The 24397-nt window shown below is 43.9% G+C and overlaps 3 non-coding genes across 3 annotated transcripts; 1 reads left to right on the top strand and 2 right to left on the bottom strand.

Moving 5' to 3' along the window:
* The first annotated feature begins 22875 nt into the window (after positions 1 to 22875).
* Positions 22876 to 22947, top strand: trnad-guc (transfer RNA aspartic acid (anticodon GUC)). The gene has a single exon. It is a non-coding gene; the product is annotated as a tRNA-Asp (tRNA).
* Positions 22948 to 23023: 76 nt separating this feature from the next.
* trnag-gcc (transfer RNA glycine (anticodon GCC)) lies at positions 23024 to 23094 on the bottom strand. Its single transcript has one exon. It is a non-coding gene; the product is annotated as a tRNA-Gly (tRNA).
* Positions 23095 to 23616: 522 nt separating this feature from the next.
* On the bottom strand, positions 23617 to 23688 carry trnae-uuc (transfer RNA glutamic acid (anticodon UUC)). The gene has a single exon. It is a non-coding gene; the product is annotated as a tRNA-Glu (tRNA).
* Positions 23689 to 24397: the final 709 nt, after the last annotated feature.

Below are 24397 nucleotides of genomic sequence, written 5' to 3'. Positions count from 1 at the left end.
CAATTTAATTGCACACAGGTGGACTCCATTCAACTAATTATGTGACTTCTGAAGGCAATTGGTTGCACCAGAGCTTATTTAGGGGTGTTACAGCAAAGGGGGTGAATACTTATGCAATCAAGACTTTTCAGTTTTTTATTTGTAAATAATTTTGAAAAATATGTAGATTTGGTTTCCCCACTTCGACATTATGGACTCTTTTGTGTAGATCAAAAAATCCTAATTAAATCCATTTTAAATCCAGGTTGTAACACTACAAAATGTGGAAAAGTCCAAGGGGGGTGAATACTTATGCAAGGCACTGTATATATAAATATATATATATAAGTCCTATATATATTATTACCAAAGTGTTCAGCCTAGGTCTTCATGAATTAAATTTAACATTACCCAGATGAGGTTTTGCCCTTTAAAATGATAACCTATTAAAAATCATCGTGTTTTTAAAAATGCTGTGGATCTTGCTTATCCTTTACCATGATGACACTTTATTTCTATGCTATGTATTTCTTGTTTTATTAGGCTTCCAAGCCATAGGCTGGGGAAGCCTATTGTTTTTGTTAGGATTATTATTATTATTATTATTATTATTATTATTATTATTATTATTATTATTTTTATTATTATTATTATTATTATTATTATTATTATTTTTCTGCCAAAACATGCTCAAAAACTCATGAAATTCGGTACACTGGTAGATGCCTATGGATGATAGTCGGTGATATTCAGCAAATTTGCGCAAGTCACATGGTTCGGCAGTCATATTGGATTTTGCAGAATTTGTTAAAACGCCTATGTATCGGAAACCACTTACTGCATAGTTCTGAAAATTGCTATACATGTTGAGGGATAGTCCATCATTAACTGTTGTTAATATGAAGCTGATTGGTTCTGTGGTTTGGCAACCACATCGATTAATGACATAAAATGTCATTAGAGTTCTTAGTTATTTTACCTCCTGTCTCCAACCTAGTTCACCACTCTCTGAGCCGTCTTTTATAATTTGTGACCGAGGGACTAACTAACTATCAATTATTATATTACCCCTCGGTCACATTCTGCACGGATCTACCAAGTCTGCGCGACTGTCAGCTAGTTAGACAATCACTAGCTGACAGTCACGCATTCTCACAAGGAATTTAAAACAATACAATATAACCTGACGGACATCGCCTCGCTCGTCCTTGCCAAACAATAAATAACACGGCTTTTCGTCGTCATATATATTTACAGAAATCATAACACAAATCATATTTATTGAGAGGAAGTTCCTCATACAAGTTAGAAAAACTTGAAACTACCGAGTGTCTCTATACAGCTCAAAGAGTTTAGCTGTTTTTACCATGTTGCAGCGGCAAAACTAAATCACTTAGAATTACCATCTGTACCAGTATCAAAAGTCTGAAACTTTCTTACCTCAAATGTGAAAAAAAACGTACGTACCTCTTATACAGAATGAGATACAAGTCGTCAAACTAAGGTCAAATTGTTATTCTCCTCCTTCTTCTTCCTCTTCCGTCTACTCTTTAAGGGTGTGTAGCGACTATTCAAACAGAAAAGCTAAATAACTGGATATCTACCAATCATGTGATTCCACATGTTGGTCAACGTCAAAACAAACCAGGGTGTGCAAGCAGTTTGATATCCACACAATTTCTATTAAACAAGTTATTTATGTTTTAAAACAGCACATATTGCAGGAAAAAATAAAAAAAAATATACCGTGGTTTGCAATTGCAACATGACATTCTGGAAGAGCACACGACTTTAGCCCGCTGCGCCACTGCACAGTTGTTGAAATGCATTCATTTTTTAAGCTTAAATCCAAGCCTGACCAGCTTCGATTTCCTGTCTGAAAATTTCTAGTTTCCTGTTTGTTAGGGTAGATACCATAGAATGGAATTGCACACAAGAGTGGCATGTAGCTTCCTTGTCTAAATCTGTGATAAATTGTAGTTCCTCGTTTAATTAAAAATAAATAAAGGAATTAATTATTTGGTAGAAATAAATAAATGATTTAAATAAATGCATAGAGGAATAAGTACATTTAGAAATAAATATGTTTAAATAAATAAATGTAGAAATGAATACATGTTTATATTATAAATGTATAAATAAATTAATAAATAGCAAGCTAGAAAACTACATGTCATATTAATTGATTTTATATATTCCAAGTTGCCTAAAATTAATAGCGCATCAAAGAAAGTCACCGAGGTTGAAACATTTAATGGTAGCTACTGAGTCAACATTTACATTGTAACGTTTAAAACACTCATTTAAAATGTAACAAACAAGGGTCATTTAAATGTGTTGGCTCAAAAAAGTAACAAGCAGACAAAACTGATTAAAACTAAACAAGTTAGAATGACAAACTCGGCAACTTTGTCGAGTTTTGTAAACATTTAAAACTTGTATACAGTAATTAAACGGACTGTGCTGTATAGCGTTATGCTGACTTTGAAAAGCAAAATGTTAAAAATAGGGTTTAATGCAAGTGACAAAACCGCTTTTCTTTACACACACTAAATTATATATGACGCGTACGCAAGCATGCTCACACACACACACACACACACACAGACACACACACACACGCGCACGCACACACACACACACACACACACACACACACACACAAGTTATCTGGCCCGTGAGCAGAAAACTAGTTATTTGTTGAAGGATGGCATGGGCAGCAGTGTGGAGTAGTGGTTAGGGTTCTGGACGCTTAACCGGAGGGTTGTGGGGTCAATCCCAGGTGGGGGACACTGCTGCTGTACTAAAATAAATACCAATAATAATAATAATCGTGCATTTTGTTGCAGTTTCAACACTCGTGGTTTGTCTTTGTTGTGTAAAAACCTGTCCATATGCAGAAACTGCTCGTGCTGCATCCACAGTTTAGTAGAATTGACAAAAAACAGTGTGCAATTTTTGCCATGTTTCGGAATCTGATTTCATACCTCAGGCAGAAATGACCAATATTTTCATTTTTCACTGTAGGCAGTCAAATACGTGAAATCGTGATTTTTTCGTGGCTTTATACAACGAGACACTAGTGATCCGTCGCTTGCAGCATCTGTGGAGTAGCAGTTAGAACACTTTGTTCTTTACTGGGTTCAATCACTTGTGGGGGACGCGTTGCTGCTTTATCTAGATTGGTCTAGTCAAAAACTTTTAATTTATTGAAATGGACCTCAAAGGGTATTAATCGCTATTGAAATAATGGCATATGAGAAGTTATAAATATATTTATTTCACTCCTCCACCCGCTGTTTTAATTGTATTTGGATCATTCCAGACACCACCTGATAAGTGAGCGCAACAAACTCAGCAATGCATTGAACATTAACACATTTTAAAAACAAAACATCTGCAGGTACCTGGCGAGGGGCAACCCCTCTGCAAGCCCCACTTGTATGTAGCCAGGCCCAACGTGGTTTACTTGCTCAGCTTCTTATTCGCTCTTTATGTATCCATGTTGAATAACTATCCTTGCATTTAATGGGTTAAATCACGTTGGGCCGCTGATTTCTCTGCCGGTACCTGACAAGGGGCAACCCCTCTGCAAGCCCCACTTGTCATTACCACGGCCCAACGTGGTTTACTGGGGAAGAACAGTGGGTAAATATGCCACATATGCCAATTGCTTAGCTTCTGATTCGCAATTTATGTATCTACGTTGAATACGTTGCTTTGTATTTAACTGGTTAAATCATGTCAGGCCGCTGATTTCTGCAGGTACCTGACGAAGGGCATCCCCTCTGTAAGCTACACCTGTATTTAGGCTTGCCCAATGTGATTTACTGGGGCAGAACAGCAGGCAATCATGCCATATATGCCAATCGCTCAGCTTCCTATTCGCTCTTTATGTATCTACGTTGAATAAGTACAAAAAGTGGCACAAAGTGATTTAACCCTTTAAATGCAAGGCTTTTTCCAGCGAAGAAGCTGTGCAATTGGCATATGCGGCATGTTTGCCCTCTGTTCTGCCCCAGTATACCACGTTGGGCCGAGATAAATACAGGTCTAGCTTGCAAAGTGGATGCCCCTTGCTGGGTACCTGCAAAGAAATCAGCGGCCCAACGTGATTTAACCTGTTAAATGCAAGGCTGCTGATTCAACGTAGATACATAAAAAGCGAATAAGATGCTGAGCAATTGGAATATGTGGCATATTTACCCGCTGTTCTTCCCCAGTAAACCATGTTGGGCCGGGCTAAATACAAGTGGGGCTTGGATAGGGGTTGGCCCTTGTCAGGTACCGGCGGAGAAATGTGATTTAACCAGTTAAATTCAAGGCTACTTCTTCAACATAGACAAATACATTTATGCACTAAAAGCTGAGCGAATGAGAATCTGGTGATTAAGCTGGCTAATAAGAAGCCAACTTCAGCCTCGTCTGTAAAACCACAGACGTGTGAAATGTTTGTATGTAAATAGAATGTGTGTATAGTAAAAAAGAAAAAAGTGCTCTATTCCTAAACAGCAGTGTTTATACCTCATTATACCTGGACTCTTGACCGAAGGGTTGTGGGTTCAATCCCGGGTGAGGGACACTGCTGTTGTACCCTTGAGCAAGGTATTTTACCTAGATTCAGTATAAGCAACTGGATAAATTGGTAATTGTATATAAACATAATGTGATATAATTGTGACAATTGTAAGTTGCCCTGGATAAGGGTGTCTGGTTAAAAAATAAATAATAATAATTGATATGCAATCTGCTGAACTATTTGCATTTGACTTGGTATTTGTATATTCTGAAATATAAGAATTTGCATTTGAATTTCAAATCATGGGAAAGCTTAAAAAATATTTCAATTTTACACACTTTTCAATAATAATGCTCATAATAAAGTAGAGAGAGTTTTCAGTATTGCTGGTAAAGTTGATTAACCTGAAAGATGCAAACTAAAGGACACTTTTGAGATCTTCATGTTTATTAAACATAACAAACAAAACAAGTAAAATAAATAATTGTGCAATGCACACATATATAAATATATACATATATCTCATCATTTATGTCAGTTTTTCACAAACCTGGTCCTGCGGGCCCACTGTGTCTGCTGTTTGTGTTCCAACTGAGTTCTCAAATATTAAATTGATCCCCCAATTGAACTAACAATTAGTGACATAATGCAATGTTAGAAATAACTTGAAATATCCAACTCTTTTGGCTGCTTTCACAAACCCTGATCAGCACTAATCTTGGACTACTTTACCTGAGTTAACATTAGGTAGTCCTAGATTAGTGTTAATTGAGGCCTGTGCAGCCAGCCATTTCTACAAATAATTCAAATGCTCTGATTATACATTTTATTCATTCAACTGAGGGTTCAATTCGTAATTTAAAGCTCAGTTGGAACACAAATCGGCAAACACTGGGTCCTCAGGACCGAGATTGAGAAACACTGTTTTATGTAACTTGCTTCCTATATTGGTACATACCTGTTAATTATTATGAACTACGTGATTACTGTGTTTATGTTGTTATTATATAAACTGCTTTCCTTGTATGTCAGCTTGGATAAAGGCCTCTGCCAAATTCATGTTAATAAATTAACATTTGTTGTATGGGAACGTATTTGAAGTCCATTTAGCATTTGTCACTGTAACAGGGCGAGCAGCCCTGTACATTGTTTTGTGTTATTTTTAGAACGAGGGTTCATCCTCCGCCCCTGTGCAAAGTATTGTTTTTGTTTATTATGATTTATTGTATTTATGTCGGCAAGCGCCGTATGTTTGTTATTGTTTCGTTTATTTTTAAAACGTGTCCTGGCAGAGGCGAGATCGGTGCTCGTCCTCTGCCAGGAGTAATAATTAATAAACTCGTGCAGAAGGTGAACCATCTCCCGAATTAATTGCGGGATTAATTTTGTTGCTAATTGGGAGATGGTTCACCTTAATAAAAGCCTGCAGCTCTCCAGTTCAGGGTGGGTGTTTGGAGTAGAGAGACGGAGAGCGAGAGGATTAAAACGAAACTAACAGTAAACAGGAACAGTGACGGCGATCTGCCCAGCCTGACCTGTGTTTTTGTGTTAGTGATTTCTTTTTGTTTAATTATTTATTTTGCTCTGTGAGCGAGTGTTTTCTGTTTGAATATTTTATTTATTTTTTTGGATTCATTAAATAAAACGGCGCCCGCGCCACTGCACAATACCTTTTTGTTGTTGTGGTCCCTTCCTCTGCCGTGACGTCAGACCCTCAGCCATTCCTGTCACACGTGGTGTCCTGCGTGGGATCGCAGCGCCTCCAGGACGCAGGCAGAAGAGGGTACTGCAGGTTTTTTCGTTTTTTTTTTTCGTTTTTGTGTGTGGAAGAAAAGGAGAGTGAAGAGGAGGATGGGAGGAAGGAAGATGGGAGGAAGAAGGAGGATGAGGAGACAGCAGCCGCTGCAGCAACAACAGCAGGCACAGGAGGAGATGAGCTGGGAAGCCCTCCTCCATAGCATAAGCCAGCTGAGTTGTTGCTGCATCTGTGGGGAGCGGGGGCATTTCCCAGTTAATTGCCCCCTCCCTGAAGACTGGGATTACAGCTGCTGGAGGGGAGACAAGAGGGAGGAGTTGGTGCGTTCTGCGCCTGAGTGGGAGGAGCCCGAACGTCCTGCGCCTGAGTGGGAGGAGCCCGAACGTCCTGCGCCTGAGTGGGAGGAGCCCGAACGTCCTGCGCCTAAAAGGGAGGAGCCCGAACGTCCTGCGCCTAAAAGGGAGGAGCCCGAACGTCCTGCGCCTAAAAGGGAGGAGTCGGTGCGTCCACGGCCCGAGAGGGGGGTCGGTGCGTCCACGGCCCGAGAGGGGGGAGTCGGTGCGTCCACGGCCCGAGAGGGGGGAGTCGGTGCGTCCACGGCCCAAGAAGGGGAAGGCCGAAGGTCCACAGCCCAGGTACCTGCCAGCAGAGGGGGAATACCTGCTGGTGCCGCCTCCATCTCCATGGGAGGACTGTGAGTCGCTCCCACCTCCGCCAGCAGAGGGAGCATTCCTGCTGGTGCTACCTCCGTCTCCGTGGGAGGACTGTGAGCCGCTCCCACCTCCGCCAGCAGAGGGAGCATTCCTGCTGGTTCCACCTCCACCGCCCTGGGAGGACTGTGAGTCGCTCCCACCTCCGCCTGCAGAGGGAGAATACCTGCTGGTGCCACCTCCACTGCCCTGGGAGGACTGTGAGTCGCTCCCACCTCCGCCAGCAGAGGGAGCATTCCTGCTGGTTCCACCTCTGTCTCCATGGGAGGACTGTGAGTCGCTCCCACCTCCGCCAGCAGAGGGAGCATGCCTGCTGGTGCCGCCTCCATCTCCGTGGGAGGACGACATGTTGCTCCCACCACCACCACCAGCAGAGGGAGCATGCCTGCTGGTTCCGCTTCCACCACAACCAGCAGAGGGAACATGCCTGCTGGTTTCCCTGTTGCAGCCAGAAGGGGAGGCGCCCCTGCCGCCTTCGCTGCCAGAAGGGGAGGAGCCGCCTTCGCTGCCAGAAGGGGAGGAGCCGCCTTCGCTGCCAGAAGGGGAGGAGCCGCCTTCGCTGCCAGAAGGGGAGGAGCCGCCTTCGCTGCCAGAAGGGGAGGAGCCGCCTTCGCTGCCAGAAGGGGAGGAGCCGCCTTCGCTGCCAGAAGGGGAGGAGCCGCCTTCGCTGCCATAAGGGGAGGAGCCGCCTTCGCTGCCAGAAGGGGAGGAGCCGCCTTCGCTGCCAGAAGGGGAGGAGCCCCTGCCGCCTTCGCTGCCAGAAGGGGAGGAGCCCCTGCCGCCTTCGCTGCCAGAAGGGGAGGAGCCCCTGCCGCCTTCGCTGCCAGAAGGGGAGGAAGCCCTGCCGCCTTCGCAGCCTGAAGGGGAGGAAGCCCTGCCGCCTTCGCAGCCTGAAGGGGAGGAAGCCCTGCCGCCTTCGCAGCCTGAAGGGGAGGAAGCCCTGCCGCCTTCGCAGCCTGAAGGGGAGGAAGCCCTGCCGCCTTCGCAGCCTGAAGGGGAGGAAGCCCTGCCGCCTTCGCAGCCTGAAGGGGAGGAAGCCCTGCCGCCTTGGCCGCCTGAAGGGGAGGAAGCCCTGCCGCCTTGGCAGCCTGAAGGGGAGGAAGCCCTGCCGCCTTGGCAGCCTGAAGGGGAGGAAGCCCTGCCGCCTTGGCAGCCTGAAGGGGAGGAAGCCCTGCCGCCTTGGCAGCCTGAAGGGGAGGAAGCCCTGCCGCCTTGGCAGCCTGAAGGGGAGGAAGCCCTGCCACCTTCGCAGCCTGACGGGGAGGAAGCCCTGCCGCCTTCGCAGCCTGACGGGGAGGAAGCCCTGCCGCCTGAAGGGGAGGAAGCCCTGCCGCCTGAAGGGGAGGAAGCCCTGCCACCTGAAGGGGAGGAAGCCCTGCCGCCTGAAGGGGAGGAAGCCCTGCCGCCTGAAGGGGAGGAAGCCCTGCCGCCTGAAGGGGAGGGAGCCCTGCCGCCTTGGCCGCCTGAAGGGGAGGAAGCCCTGCCGCCTTGGCCGCCTGAAGGGGAGGAGCCCCTACCACCTCGGCCAGAAGGGGAGAAGCCCCTGCCGCCTTGGCCGCCAGAAGAGGAGGAGCCCCTGCCGCCCTGGCCGCCAGAAGGGGAGAAGCCCCTGCCGCCTTGGCCGCCAGAAGAGGAGGAGCCCCTGCCGCCTTTACTGTCAAGAGGAGAGGAGCAGGAGCTACCTCTACCTCCACCACCACCACCACCATTGGGAGAAGTGGAGCTCCTGCTGCCGCCTTCATGGCCAGGGGCTCCCCTCCCGCCGTCAGCATCGCCTTGGGTCGCCTGTGTCTCCCTTGCGTCTCCTAGGGTTGCTGCCGGTCCTGCGTTGCCTCCCGAGGGTCCGCTGCCGTCGCCTCCCGAGGGTCCGCTGCCGTCGCCTCCCGAGGGTCCGCTGCCGTCGCCTCCCGAGGGTCCGCTGCCGTCGCCTCCCGAGGGTCCGCTGCCGTCGCCTCCCGAGGGTCCGCTGCCGTCGCCTCCTGAGGGTCCGCTGCCGCTGCCGTCGCCTCCCGAGGGTCCGCTGCCGTCGCCTGGGGTCGCCAGGGATCCTGCTTCACCTGGGGTCCCTACACTGTGGTCGGAGCCCCACGGAGGGGAGCTGCCGGCCATCAAGAAAGGGGGGGAGGTCAGGAGACCAGCTCCCCCAGCCGCACTTTAGCGGCCAGAGGTCATGTGGTCGGAGCCCCACGGAGGGGAGCTGCCGGCCATCAAGAAAGGGGGGGAGGTCAGGAGACCAGCTCCCCCAGCCGCACTTTCGCGGCAGGATATTGTGTGGTCGGAGCCCCACGGAGGGGAACTGCCGGCTATGAAGAAGGGGGGGGAGGTCAGGAGACCAGCTCCCCCAGCCGCACTTTCGCGGCAGGAGTTTGTGTGGTCAGAGCCCCACGGAGGGGAACTGCTGGCCATGAAGAGGAGGGGGAAGGTCAGGAGACCAGCTCCCCCAGCCGCAATTTCGCGGCAGGAGAGAGTGTGGAGGGAGCCCCAGAAGAGGGAGCTGCCGGCCACGAAGAATTGGGGGGTGCCGGAGATTCCACCATGGCCACCCCCCAGAAGCAACTCTCTTCCCCCTCGTCCGGGACTTTGAGACTGAGGGGGGAGGTGGCCGTTGGGGCCATGTGTGCGTTGCACAAGGGGGGGGTATGTAACAGGGCGAGCAGCCCTGTACATTGTTTTGTGTTATTTTTAGAACGAGGGTTCATCCTCCGCCCCTGTGCAAAGTATTGTTTTTGTTTATTATGATTTATTGTATTTATGTCGGCGAGCGCCGTATGTTTGTTATTGTTTCGTTTATTTTTAAAACGTGTCCTGGCAGAGGCGAGATCGGTGCTCGTCCTCTGCCAGGAGTAATAATTAATAAACTCGTGCAGAAGGTGAACCATCTCCCGAATTAATTACGGGATTAATTTTGTTGCTAATTGGGAGATGGTTCACCTTAATAAAAGCCTGCAGCTCTCCAGTTCAGGGTGGGTGTTTGGAGTAGAGAGACGGAGAGCGAGAGGATTAAAACGAAACTAACAGTAAACAGGAACAGTGACGGCGATCTGCCCAGCCTGACCTGTGTTTTTGTGTTAGTGATTTCTTTTTGTTTAATTATTTATTTTGCTCTGTGAGCGAGTGTTTTCTGTTTGAATATTTTATTTATTTTTTTGGATTCATTAAATAAAACGGCGCCCGCGCCACTGCACAATACCTTTTTGTTGTTGTGGTCCCTTCCTCTGCCGTGACGTCAGACCCTCAGCCATTCCTGTCACAGTCACATATTTGCATTTGTATTTAGTTTGGTAGTAAATGTCTCACATCTGCATTTGTATTAAGCAAATTCGCAAGAACACTGACATTGCCACTGGTCTCATCAATTTCCTAGTATCTGGAAAATACAAGTATGCTCAAAACCATAACCATCACATTTAACAATGGAGTCACCCATACCTTTCAACATTTATGCTCAAAGTTTGAAATCATGGATAGAGTCTACATTGTTCGAGAGCAGTGCCCAGTCATTGGTGCTCATGCAATCACCATTCACAAATGTCAGGGGATGACTCTAAAAACAGTTATGATGGATCGTGGTAACATTGCACTTTCCACAGTTACTTCCTTAAGTGGTGTCCACCTTATCAACTTTGACCCCACCTGCATCTATGCATGTCAAACTGCAGTTGAAGAGTACCAACGGCTCAGAGGGATTTATTGTCCGAAGCTGAAAATCTTGAAGGAGATTAACACGCACAAGGGACACAAGGTAAAAGATCATGCACATTTCATTCACCGAGCCATCATTAATATTCAGGAACAGCAAAAGCCTCAGTCTTCTAAGAGAACATTGCACTTACACATCCATTCAGAGGCTTGAGCAACCCCAATTTCACCTCATGCTATGCAAATGCAACATTGCAGTGCCTTCTTCACTTGCAACCTCTGATGGATTCATTAAAACACAGTCAACAAGAGGCTATCAGGAGCTTTGTTCACAAATAGGATCACTTGCCATCCACTGCGTCTCTAACTACTGTGGATATTTGTCACTTCTTAGGAGAACCTTTCAGTAGAGGTGAGTAGCAACATGTTTGGTGAGTTTCTCACCAAATTGTCTGAAATTTGTCCTGAAGTATCTTGCATGGTTTCTGTCACAATAAGTCATGGCATTCTATGTACTACATGTAACTACTGCTCATCAAACTGAGAGGTGTTGTAAATTTATCTTCTACATGTACCTGCTGGTACAGATTCCATGTGTTTGAAAGAACTCATTTATAGAAATGACAAATGGGCAATGATTCCTGGTAGCAAATGTAGACAATGCAAAACTTCTCCAATCATGAAACGTGAACTTATTCAATCAGCAGGGAGACTGATTGCAGTCCAACTTATGCTTTGGGAAACCAAACCAGACGGGACCGTTACAAAGTTGTGACGACTGTCACACAATGTGTTGTAATAAGCACAACACCTGTTTAATTTGTACCTGAATTGCAGATGGTCTGGACGTGTTACTTCTTTACTTTCTATGTTCTATATTCTGTGCTTCTAACAAATTAAATATACTTTTGAATACTATCCATTGCTAAATATATATATATATGTCAAGTATTTTATTTGATCAGATCTTCTAATATATATGATGTGGTTAGCAGTAGTTATTTGATTAAGATTGCCTTGCTTAATTTTTTCACTTGGAATTACTGCTACGCTTTTTTCAATTCTGTCCCTTTCGGCTTGCCATAGTTTTTTTACACAGGTCTCGTTTCCTGACTGGTAGCCGGGTAATTTAAAAGATGGTAGAAAATTAGTTTTGGAGAGTTCTTTGTTCTCAGCTGGTGCTCTCAGGACTTGCCGTTCTTTTGGAACCGTTGGCTAAGTTTATTTATTTCTTTATCTATTTCGTTAGTCTGGGTTTTAGTATGTCTATTGATTTTTAAGATGCAGTTTCCTTTGTTTAGGATTAGATATTCAGTCTTTTCATGGACATTATCTTTTACTCGGCTTTACTAACGTTTGTTTTTTCTTTAATAGTAAGTTTAATGTTTTGTTTTGCTTTGATACTTTCATGTTTGCTATTCGTGTTCTTTTTCTATATTTGCATTGGTTTTGGTTTGAACGCACTATTTTCAATCGCTGGTGCGAGTTTCTTTTTTCTCAAGTATGGATTAAAAGGAACATTGCAGCTCTATTAAGACGTTTCATCACCGTGGACCTGAACAGTAGAATTGGGTGAGATCAATCCTTTTGGGGTTTTGTTTTTTTTCTTTTTACTGCTGCTATTGGATTACAATTTTTTGAATGGCCATTTTTTGTTTTGTTTTTTGGGACATTGTTTTTTTTTCTCTTGTTTGAGTTTTATGGATCTTTGGATTAAGACTGTTTGTTTGTTTTTTGTTTTTGAACATTATTTTTTTTTCTCTGTGCTATCCCTTGAGTGGATTATATTATTGGGTCTCTAACCTGTAATTGTTAGTTACTCTTATTGTTGGGTGAAGGGATATAAATCTCTAAATTTGTATAAGTGATTGTTTTTCTCTCGGTGGTGTTAATATATAAAGGGTTCATATAATTGTTAAACTTTGCCAATTTAGTCAATATACTCCTGGGTTGTGATATTGTCTTGATTAATATATGCCTATATAAATAGTATTTTCTGAGTTACTTATATTTATATAGCTAACTCAGAAAAATATGAGTTACCTTTCTTTGTAGTGGATTTTGTTTATTTTTTGTCAGGGGTTGCCAGACTTATTAATTACTATTTACATAAGACCTGAGGGTTAATTGTATAGTTTTGCTATTGGCTGGATAAGTAATACATCTTACATTTTGCTTCTATCTGTTACTTGCCCTGGATTCCCTTTTTTTGTGCTGTGGCTGATTTCTGACTGAGTTGTTTTATCTTTTTTGTAAAGAGAGATTTTTAACTTCTGTTAATTATTTGGAACAAAGTGTTTTAGCAATTCAGTTTAAGAAGTCTGTTACAGACTTGGCGCCCAAACAGGGACCTCTAGTGGTAGAGTTTGAAGTAGCTTTCAATATTGTGTGTAGTAATAATGTCTACAGAACCAGGCCAGTATAGAGATCCAGAGCTCTCAGATACATTGTCAGATATCCCTACTGATAAGTTTGTGAACAAGAGAAAACCTAGAGACCCTGTACTTGAATTGGGTTCCCAGTTGAGTGAACTATATGTGAGTACACAATGTCCTGATGAGGGTGAGACTGCAGTTGCGGGAGCTCAGGCGGAAATATATCCAGCCTGGGATGATGTAAGGAAGGAGTTATATGAAATCTCAGAGCGGGTTAAATTAGTGGAACAAAACTTTAGCCAGTCGCTTCATAGTAACATTAACAGAGAAGAATCTTTGCGGCAGCATATTGATGATCGTTTCCAGGGGTTTGAGAGTTATGTTGAATCTGCCCTTTTTCAGCTGGAGCAGTCAGTGACGCAGTGTTTTCGACGCCGTGACCAACAGTGGCAGGATTCACTGCGCAGGCTGGAAAGTAGATCTAGTACTCCTTATTCAACCTTTTTCCCTTCTTATCAACAGACTCGTGTATCTAAACCTGCCTCTGTAATTTTGGAGGAACACGAGTGTCATACAAGACCTCCAAAACTAGCAATTAAAATTAAATTCCCAGAGTTTGGAGGAGAAAATGAGACTTCTGACCCGATGGCTTATCTTGATCTCTGTGATGAGTTCTTGGCTTTGCAACCGCTACGGGACAGTGAAATATTGGCTACCTTATCCTCTGTATTGAAAGGTTCTGCAAAAAGTTGGTGGAGTGCAGAGAAGCGGGGAATACAAGACTGGAAACAGTTTAAAAGGGAGTTTCTAAAAGCTTTTCTCCCAGCAGATTTTTTTTACAACTATGGAGGACAAGCTGCGAGCTCGAGTACAGACCCCAGGAGAGAGTATACGGGACTTTACTTATGATTATCGTGCCTTATGCTTAAAAGGGAAGCCTGATTGTTCTGAGGCGGAGATAGTACGCCATATATTGAATAACAGTAACCCTAAATTAGCCAGTTGTCTTCGTGGCACTGTTCATACTGTACATGACTTAGTCCGTGTAGGCACCATGATTGAGAGGGACTGGAGTGAACAAAAAGAATACTGGGCCAAAGTGAATAGTAAAGCCTCCTTGGACATCAAAGGAGGTAAGAAGACCCAAAGAAAGCCAGCTGAGGTCTATGTGATACAGAATGTGCAGCAGATTAAAGAGCCACCCTCCAGTCTTCCAAAGCTGACTTTGTTAGTGGTGCAGATAGGCGTAAGAGGGACAGCTTTTCCTGCATTACTCGATACTGGATGTACTTTTACTCTTATAAAGAATCACTTGTGGCAACAAGTTAGAAAGATCACTGACTCTGTTTATCCTTGTGAAGACCAAACTTTTGTCTTAGCCGATGGTCAAACGCATCGAGCTCTAGGGAAGACCTGTCTTACTTTTGATTTTCATAATGAGATATGGATGCTTGATACATACATCATGGAAGATCATCAGCTGGCCTTTCCAATGATTCTTGGTTTGGATTTTCTGTTTAAGACTGATACCCAGATTGACCTACAGAGAAGACAATATGGGGTCAAGGGACAGTTAGGCTATAAGTATTATCCTTACTGAAGGAAGAGTGGGGACATGCCTGGACTGTTCGTCGTGGACCTGAGCTTCTTCCGGTAAGCTTGTATTGGGCTGTCCCTGAGAAAAGTCTGCCCCCTGCTGGTTTGATTCCAGTAGTGAAGGAATCTTGCAGTCCAGAACCTTCTCCATGGAGTGAACACCCCCGTTTAGCACAGCTTATTGAAGCTTGGCCTTCAGTATGTACTTCTCGTCTAGGCAAAACCACTGTGTGTACTCATTCCATCTCTACTGTTGATGAGATACCTGTGAGATGTAGGGCCTATCGTGCATCTCCCATGAAGAAGGCTATAATACAGAAGCACTTGCACCAGATGTTGGAGGATGAGTTGGTGGAACCTTCTTTTTCATCGTGGGCTGCCCCAGTGGTGTTAATAGAAAAACCAGATGGAAGCTACCGGTTTTGTGTAGACTACCGTCGGCTGAACCTTAAGACCCCTTTTGATGCTTATCCCATGCCACAGGTCCATGATATTCTGGAATCATTGAATGGAGCTGCGGTGTTTACCACTCTGGATCTTCGCTCTGGATACTGGCAAGTGACCATGGATGAAAAATCAAAGGATAAAACTGCGTTTTCCACTCCATTTGGTTTATACCAGTTCAGGGTGATGCCTTTTGGGCTTAAGAATGCGGCGGCCTCGTTCCAGCGTTTAATGGAGCAGGTGTTGGGAAGTTTAAGAGGGCAGTGTTGCTTTGTGTATATTGATGATATTATCATCTACTCTTCCAACGAGTCTCAACATCTATATGACTTGGAAAGAGTGTTTCAAAAATTACACCAAGCACATTTAACCCTGAACATGCCTAAATGTCATTTCTTTAAATCCACCCTGAAGTTTCTGGGTCATATAGTGTCCAAAGAGGGAGTTGCTGTTAATCCAGAGAAATTACAGGCTATTCAAGATTATCCCACTCCAACCAACTTGAAGGAAGTCCAACGTTTCCTAGGGTTGGCAGGGTGGTATCATAAATTTATCGCCCGGTTCGCTGACATAGCCGCCCCTCTGAACAACCTTAAGAAAAAGGATGTCAAGTGGGAGTGGTCGGCAACCTGCCAGAATAGCCTGGAACAACTGAAACAAGCTCTTCAGGATGCACCAGTGTTGGCTCACCCTGATCTAAACAAGACTTTTCGCGTGTGCACTGATGCTAGTGAGGTGGGGCTTGGAGCGGTGCTCGTCCAACTAGAGGGTGAAGAGGAGCATGTTATTGCTTATGCTTCCAGGGTACTCAACAGTGCTGAGAAAAACTATTCTACCGCTGAAAAGGAATGTTTAGCGGTTGTTTGGGCTATTGAGAAGTGGCGTCATTACCTGGAAGGAGTCCAATTTCATGTAGTGACTGACCATGCTGCTCTTACCTGGGTTTTTAATTCACCTAAAACCTCTTCCCGGTTAACTCGATGGACTTTGAGGCTCCAGCCTTTTTCCTTCACTGTATTATACAGGAAGGACAGTATGAATATGGTCCCAGATGCGTTGTCCAGAGCTCCTGTTTCCTCAGTGGCTACTGTTGCTGCCTGTGTAGCTAAGACGAACAATTACAGTACTGATTTACCTGCTTCGCTGGAAGAAATAGCTGTTGCCCAATCTACAGATTCCACAATTGGCGAGTTGCTGGGTGACCAGAAGACGCCCTCATTGGCAAAGGCAGTGCACATTACTTTTGTCCAGCAGCAAGGTTTGGTGTATCGACGGGTTCCTGATCGTGATGGTTATCAATTTCAATTGGTAGTTCCTACTGTATTGGTACCATCTTTTTTACACTACTTCCACGATAACCCGTTGGGTGGACACCTTGGGCGAATGAAGACTTTGCGCAGAGTCTTGCAAGTCGCTTGGTGGCCTCACATACGTAAAGACACCTGGAAGTATGTGAAGGAGTGTAGTACGTGTCAGAGATACAAACCTACTAATCAGAAAACCCCAGGTTTGATGCAATCCACCATAGTAAAGGCACCTGGCGAAAAACTTGGCGTGGATTTGATGGGTCCTTTCCCACGAAGCAAAAAAGGGAACAGCTTTCTCTTAGTTGTTATCGATTATTATTCCAAGTGGGTTGAGTTATTTCCTCTTCGGAATAGTAAAACTCTAACCATCGCTCGGATCCTGATACAGGAAATCTTTACTCGATGGGGAACACCGCGGTATCTGGTATCTGATAGGGGCCCACAATTTACCAGCCAGGTACTGAAAGAAATATGCCAGTCCTGGGGGGTAACTCAGAAACTGACTACCGCATATCATCCCCAGGCAAACCTCACAGAGAGGGCCAACCGGACTATCAAGACGATGATAGCATCCTATGTTGGGGATAATCATCAGTGTTGGGACGACTGGCTGCCTGAGTTCAGGTTTGCTATTAACACTGCCACCCAAGAAACCACTGGACTGTCTCCAGCAGAATTAGCGGTGGGTCATTTGCTCAAAGGGCCCCTGGAAATGTTAATTGCTGTAGCCCCTTCTCCCAGTTCTACCCAGTACTCTGTGTTAGAGCGTCAGCATGAATTGACTCGAACTGTACAACAACAGATAGAAAAGGCACAGGCCCATCAGGCTAAGCATTGTAACATCCGTCATAGAAAAGTGCAGTTCACTGAAGGTGATCTTGTGTGGGTTAGGACCCATCCTTTGTCTGATGCTGCTACCCATTTCTCTGCGAAGCTTGCCCCTAAGTGGTCTGGGCCTGTAGTCATTTTGAAAAAGTTGGGTCCTGTTAATTATAGAGTGCAGTGGTCTGACCAGACTAAAAGGATTGACACGGTAAATATAGCAAATCTTAAGCTCTATTTCGGAGCTAAACCTCTGGTACCTCCGGTTGGGGGGGGGGGGGGACTATGTGATGACTGTCGCACAATGTGTTGTAATAAGCACAACACCTGTTTAATTCGTACCCGAATTGCAGATGGTCTTGACGTGTTACTTCTTTACTTTCTATGTTCTATAGTCTGTGATTCTAACAAATTAAATATACTTTTGAATACCATCTATTGCTAAAAAAAATATATATATATATATCTGTCAAGTATTTTATTTGATCAGATTTTCTAATATATATGATGTGGTTAGCAGTAGTTATTTGACTAAGATTGCCTTGCTTAATTTTTTCACTTGGAATTACTGCTACGCTTTTTTCAATTCTGTCCCTTTCGGCTTGCCATAGTTTTTTTTACACAGGTCTCGTTTCCTGACTGGTAGCCGGGTAATTTAAAAGATGGTAGAAAATTATTTTGGAGAGTTCTTTGTTCTCAGCTGGTGCTCTCAGGACTTGCCGTTCTTTTGGAACCTTTGGCTAAGTTTATTTACTTCTTTATCTATTTCGTTAGTCTGGGTTTTAGTATGTCTATTGATTTTTAAGATGCAGTTTCCTTTGTTTAGGATTAGATATTCAGTCTTTTCATGGACATTATCTTTTACTCGGCTTTACTAACGTTTGTTTTTTCTTTAATAGTAAGTTTAATGTTTTGTTTTGCTTTGATACTTTCGTGTTTGCTAGTCGTGTTCTTTTTTCTATATTTGCATTGGTTTTGGTTTGAACGCACTATTGTCAATCGCTGGTGCGAGTTTCTTTTTTCTCAAGTATGGATTAAAAGGAACATTGCAGCTCTATTAAGAAGTTTCATCAGCGTGGACCTGAACAGTAGAATTGGGTGAGATCAATCCTTTTGGGGTTTTGTTTTTTTTCTTTTTTCTGCTGCTATTGGATTACAATTTTTTGAATGGCCATTTTTTGTTTTGTTTTTTGGGACATTGTTTTTTTTTTTCTCTTGTTTGAGTTTTATGGATCTTTGGATTAAGACTGTTTGTTTTTTGTTTTTGAACATTTTTTTTTTCTCTGTGCTATCCCTTGAGTGGATTATATTATTGGGTCTCTAACCTGTAATTGTTAGTTACTCTTATTGTTGGGTGAAGGGATATAAATATCTAAAATCTGTATAAGTGATTGTTTTTCTCTCGGTGGTGTTAATATCTAAAGGGTGCATATAATTGTTAAACTTTGCCAATTTAGTCAATATACTCCTGGGTTGTGATATTGTCTTGATTAATATATCCCTATACAAATAGTATTTTCTGAGTTACTTATATTTATATAGCTAACTCAGAAAAATATGAGTTACCTTTCTTTGTAGTGGATTTTGTTTATCTTTTGTCAGGGGTTGCCAGACTTATTAATTACTATTTACATAAGACCTGAGGGTTAATTGTATAGTTTTGCTATTGGCTGGATAAGTAATAAATCTTACAATTTGCTTCTATCTGTTACTTGCCCTGGATTCCCTTTTTTTTGTGCTGTGGCTGATTTCTGACTGAGTTTTTATATCTTTTTTGTAAAGAGAGATTTTTAACTTCTGTTAATTCTTTGGAACAAAGTGTTTTAGCAATTCAGTTTAAGAAGTCTGTTACAAGCTGTTGATTTCCTTGAAACAATCTTTGTGAGCGCTCGCTTAGCATGCGAGAAGTAGCAGAATCGATGCCCGCATTCTCCAAGTAGTTTTAATGTATCGGCGTATTTAGTCCCAACGCATTATGGAGATACATACAGTGTGGCAATTCTTTGTAACAGACTCGCCCGCCCTAACAAGCGAAACGTTCAACAGCTCGGAAATACCATAATAGAATCCGATGCCTTTACTAATGCGTTTTCGAAACTGTTAAGTTTTCTCCCAAATGCAGTTCTCAACAAATGTTTTTTTTTTTTTTTGTATTCCTTCCAGAGTAAGTCCAAAAGGCAAACACTGGAACTGGCTGCCTGAAAGTGCAGCGCTTGAACTGCCTCAACAAACGCTTAGCTCTAAAACGTGTACATTGAAAGTCTATTAACATCTTTAACACAAGCATCTGTATTCCAATAGCGGTTAATCCACAGAGTGATCAATAAAGTGGCTGCTGGCTTTGTTTAAATATTAACAAGATGTTTTCAGGATTCACGCGTATTCTGAACAAGCACAATAGAATATGGTAGTGAAAGGACAAGAAAATAACAGGTTTATTGGCTCTGGTCTTGTATCATCACCCTGACTACTGTCCGTAAGAAAGTGGCATTAATAAAAACGTCATTATGCACCCGATACGCATGCCAGCGTCAGTGACACACTGTCGCTGGAGGTGAAAAGCGCTCAGTGCCTACTGGCGCTGGTGTGTAACACCTGTAACATGATAAACCAGCGCTCAGTGTATAACACCTGTAACATGATAAACCAGCGCTCAGTGTATAACACCTGTAACATGATAAACCAGCGCTCAGTGTATAACACCTGTAACATGTTAAACCAGTGCTCAGTGTATAACACCTGTAACATGATAAACCAGCGCTCAGTGCCGCACCGCCGCGACCAGCAGCCAATTGCAAGCTAGCAAGCCAATATAGAAAGTGTCACATGACAAGTGTTCGTGTGGTGTTTTAGCTTGCTGAAATCATCTTCTTTAGAAACTTTATTTTTTTTAGTTTTGATGGCCCACATTGTAAGTGATATTCTGGAAGACGAGACTCCCTTTTCAAAGCGCGTAGAAACAAGCAATCAGCAGCGGCAGTGCTTCCCGGCAGCTTTTGTCGAAATTCTCTTTTTATATTTCTTTTCTGTTAACATTAGTTTATGCTTCTGCTGCCTCGATCACGTTGTGCAGAATCTCCCGTATGCTCTGGTGGTTTAATAGTTTGGTCCCTGTGGCGCAATCGGTTAACCGAAAGGTTGGTGGTTCAAGCCCACCCAGGGACGGTGCTTTTTGCATTTCTTAATCACATTATAAAATGGCACTGTAATACATTACTATTTCCTTTGGTTTAAATATGTTTGGTACAAAGGGGAGACAATTAACACTTAACAAGCTGCCGGTATGTTCTCAATTGGCACTTGTGTTCTTAAAGGCATAGCGTTCATTTAAATTAAATAGGTTCTACAATGCAAAAGCAAGTTTTGGCATTTTTGCATTGCCTGCCTCGTCAAACAAGCTCGAGCCACAGCACAGTGCTGATGCATATACAGCTCTGGAAAAAATTAAGAGACCACTGCATAATTATCAGTTTCTCTGGTTTTACTATTTATAGGTATGTGTTTGGGTAAAATGAACATTTTTGTATTATTCTATAAACTACTGACAACATTTCTCCCAAATTCCAAATAAAAATATTGTCATTTAGAGCATTTATTTGCAGAAAATGACAACTGGTCAAAATAACAAAAAAGATGCTCTGTTGTCAGACCTCGAGTAATGCAAAGAAAATAAGTTCATAGTCATTTTTAAAAAACACAATACTAATGTTTTAACTTAGGAAGAGTTCAGGAATCAATACTTGGTGAAATAACCCTGATTTTCAAGCACAGCTTTCATGCGTCTTGGCATGCTCTCCACCAGTCTTTCACATTGATGTTGGGTGGCTTTATGCCACTCCTGGCGCAAAAATTCAAGCAGCTCGGCTTTGTTTGATAGCTTGTGACCATCCATCTTCCTCTTGATCACATTCCAGAGGTTTTCAATGGGGTTCAGGTCTGGAGATTGGGCTGCCCAAGACAGGGTCTTGATCTGGCGGTCCTCCATCCACACCTTGATTGACCTGGCTGTGTGGCATGGAGCACTGTCCTGCTGGAAAAACCAATCCTCAGAGTTGGGGAACATTGTCAGAGCAGAAGGAAGCAAGTTTTCTTCCAGGACAACCTTGTACTTGGCTTGATTCATGCGTCCTTCACAAAGACAAATCTGCCCGATTCCAGCCTTGCTGAAGCACCCCCAGATGAGTCCAATTTTCAGCTTTGCCCAACACCTGGTCGTCTAATGGTTAGACGGAGACCTGGAGAGGCCTACAAGCCACAGTGTCTCGCACCCACTGTGAAATGTGGTGGAGGATCGGTGATGATCTGGGGGTGCTTCAGCAAGGCTGGAATCGGGCAGCTTTGGCATGAATCAAGCCAAGTACAAGGTTGTCCTGGAAGAAAACTTGCTTCCTTCTGCTCTGTCACGTTAATTTCCAGCTTCCCAGCATCAGGCCATTCCTGCGACCTTCTTGTTCCGAGATTTGCACTTCTTCATTTGCCCCCTTCATCAAGGCACTTAATACAACTTTCAAAGTCCATTTCATTCAATTTGAGCTTCCAGGCACAAATAATAATGTCCTACGATTATCAACATTTCAGTCAAAGCGTCCTCCCACAATGCAATAGACAATACACTCTTAGACTGCTCCTGATCAAATCAATAGGATGGCTTGAAGTTTGCATGCAGTGGAAATTGGTATTTGAGAGTTAAGCGTTTAAGATGATGTCGCGATGGGAATGTGAATAGAGTCAGTTATATTTGCATCATTCTGTATATATACCCCATACCCCTAGACCAACGAGCCAGCTGCCGGTTTTATACGGCGGCCGACGCGTGATACAGTACTTCAAAAAATAAATAGAAAAAAGGAGGCTGGGTTTCGTTGTTTTGCATAGGATGCACTGCAACGTCCGCTCACAGGAGCAGTCCCACTACTGGTGCGACACGGGGGTTTTGACCTGCTCCTTTCCCGACCTGGGCCGGTTCACCCCTCCTTAGACAACCTGGCATTCATGAGCTCCCCCAGAAACGCCATGCTAAGCCGTGCTAAGTGCGGACTCCCGATCGGCACAGTCAGTTGCAGCACAGAGCTTCTGTGCTCAAGCGATCCGCCAGCCTCTACCTGCCCCTGTAGCTGGGATTACAGACACACGCCACGGCGCCCGGCATGAGCGAGAACGGCTAGAAGGCAATTCAAATCCCCTTGTCTGAAATGAGAGCGAGAGTACTCGGGCAGTTCTCCACTGACGTGGCAGCTTTTAATGCTGATTCCATTAAAAGCATTGCCGGGTCCTGCTGTAGCGGTAAAACACTGTGACCAGATGAATGAATTGAAAAAGTGTTACGTGAAACACTTGTGAATCCTAGTTTTCGTGCTGCGAATTTTAAAAAAAAAGAAAAAAAGCAGCACTATAAGAATGCCAAAAAATAATGACGGTTGCGTTGGCGAGTATTAAGCCCCCCTCCACTGAGTTGTCAGCAGCATTCCGGAACGGGACTCTGGTCATGCTGCACTTATTTTGCTGCAGAGACTGTATCACGCGTCGGCCGCCGGATAAAACCGGCAGCTGGCTCGTTGGTCTAGGGGTATGATTCTCGCTTTGGGTGCGAGAGGTCCCGGGTTCTTTTTTGGTTTGGTTTGTACTATACTGTTTTCGATCTGCAAACCGACATTAAGCTCAGCAGGCAGTTTTGACTTAGACGCTTTGCAAATAAATGCGTTGCCATATTGGCAGGTAGTGTGTGCCTTCCTCGTTAGTATAGAGGTCAGTATCCCCGCCTGTCACGCGGGAGACCGGGGTTCAATTCCCCGACGGGGAGTTTTTTTTTTTTACTGATTGAAGGCAGGTGCGTGCTGCTGTAATTGTATACATAAAGTAAAAAAGAAAAAGAAGGTTGCATTGGCCGGGAATCGAACCCGGGCCTCCCGCGTGGCAGGCGAGAATTCTACCACTGAACCACCAATGCTCGCGTGACGTTTTAATTACTCCTTATTGGCTAGGTGTTACACAAGCAGACAATTCGGTTTCAATATATTCCATTTTACAAGGCGTGTCACAGCAACAGCTTTGCAGACTCAACAAAGACTGCAGTCCTCGTTTAACCATTGTGCAATCAGCCCTCAGCCCACGCCTCCATTCGGAGACCAAACCACACAATTCTTTGGAAAGACAGAGTTTTGCTCTATTAAACGCCCGGGAGCGAGAGGATGCTGCCTGACCCGTCGGGAGCGAGTGTCAGATTGTTGTATGTTATGTGTCTAAACTGCTCTTTCTCTCACTTTTACGTCACCCCTCTCAAGCCCTCGTAGGCAACCAGTGAAATGTGAGGTGATGTGAATAGAGTCAAATACATTGCACTATTCTGTGTGTGTGTATATATATATATATATATATATATATATATATATACATTTCAAGTAACTAGCTTTATTATTATAATGAAAACACATTACCACAGTTCTGTAACAAAATGACAATAACAAAGACTTTCCCATACCAGGAGTCGAACCCGGGCCGCCTGGGTGAAAACCAGGAATCCTAACCGCTAGACCATATGGGAAGCGGAGGAGCAACCTCCTGGACATGCATCAGTAGCTAGTATACAGAACAATGATTGGTAAAAAACCACATATTTCATTACAAATACGTTACAAATTAAAGCAAACTTCAAGCCATTTATATTTATTCTCAATTAACAGAAACTCTTCCATTGCTAAAAAATATTTAAAAAAAAATCTGTTTGTGCTTCTCGGAAGGCATACGATGGAGGGCGCACTGCAGTTTTTCAGTCTGGGGAATATTACAAATTATGAGACACTGCTTTAAAATACACATGTAGGGCGGGCGAATCTGTTACAAAGAATTGCCACACTTTGTATTTATCTCCATAATGCGTTGGGACTAAATACGCAGATACATTAAAACTATTTGGAGAATGCGGGCATCGATCCCGCTACTTCTCGCATGCTAAGCGAGCGCTCTACCATTTGAGCTAATTCCCCTTGATTTATGCCAGCGATTCTCATAGGCTCCATCGCAGCTTGATACGAGCAATTCAGATTGTATCGGCAATGTAGTCTGCCAATTGCAAATTCAAAAAATTAATTAATTAACTAAATAGCAAATATTTCGACGAGAGGTATGTTTTCAATTTCTTCAAAAAGTAGTCTCAGCTCGTTGATTCAGTCGCTTTAAAATCCACCTCTGTGTCCCGATGCAGCAGCGCTGTGTGCTGTGGCTCGAGCTTGTTTGACGAGACAGGCAATGCA

The sequence above is a fragment of the Acipenser ruthenus genome, chromosome 55 (assembly GCF_902713425.1).
Source record: "Acipenser ruthenus chromosome 55, fAciRut3.2 maternal haplotype, whole genome shotgun sequence".
Classification (NCBI taxonomy): Eukaryota; Metazoa; Chordata; class Actinopteri; order Acipenseriformes; family Acipenseridae; genus Acipenser; species Acipenser ruthenus.
Note: the sequence above shows the minus strand (reverse complement) of the source record. Positions and strands in the feature narration are given on the sequence as shown.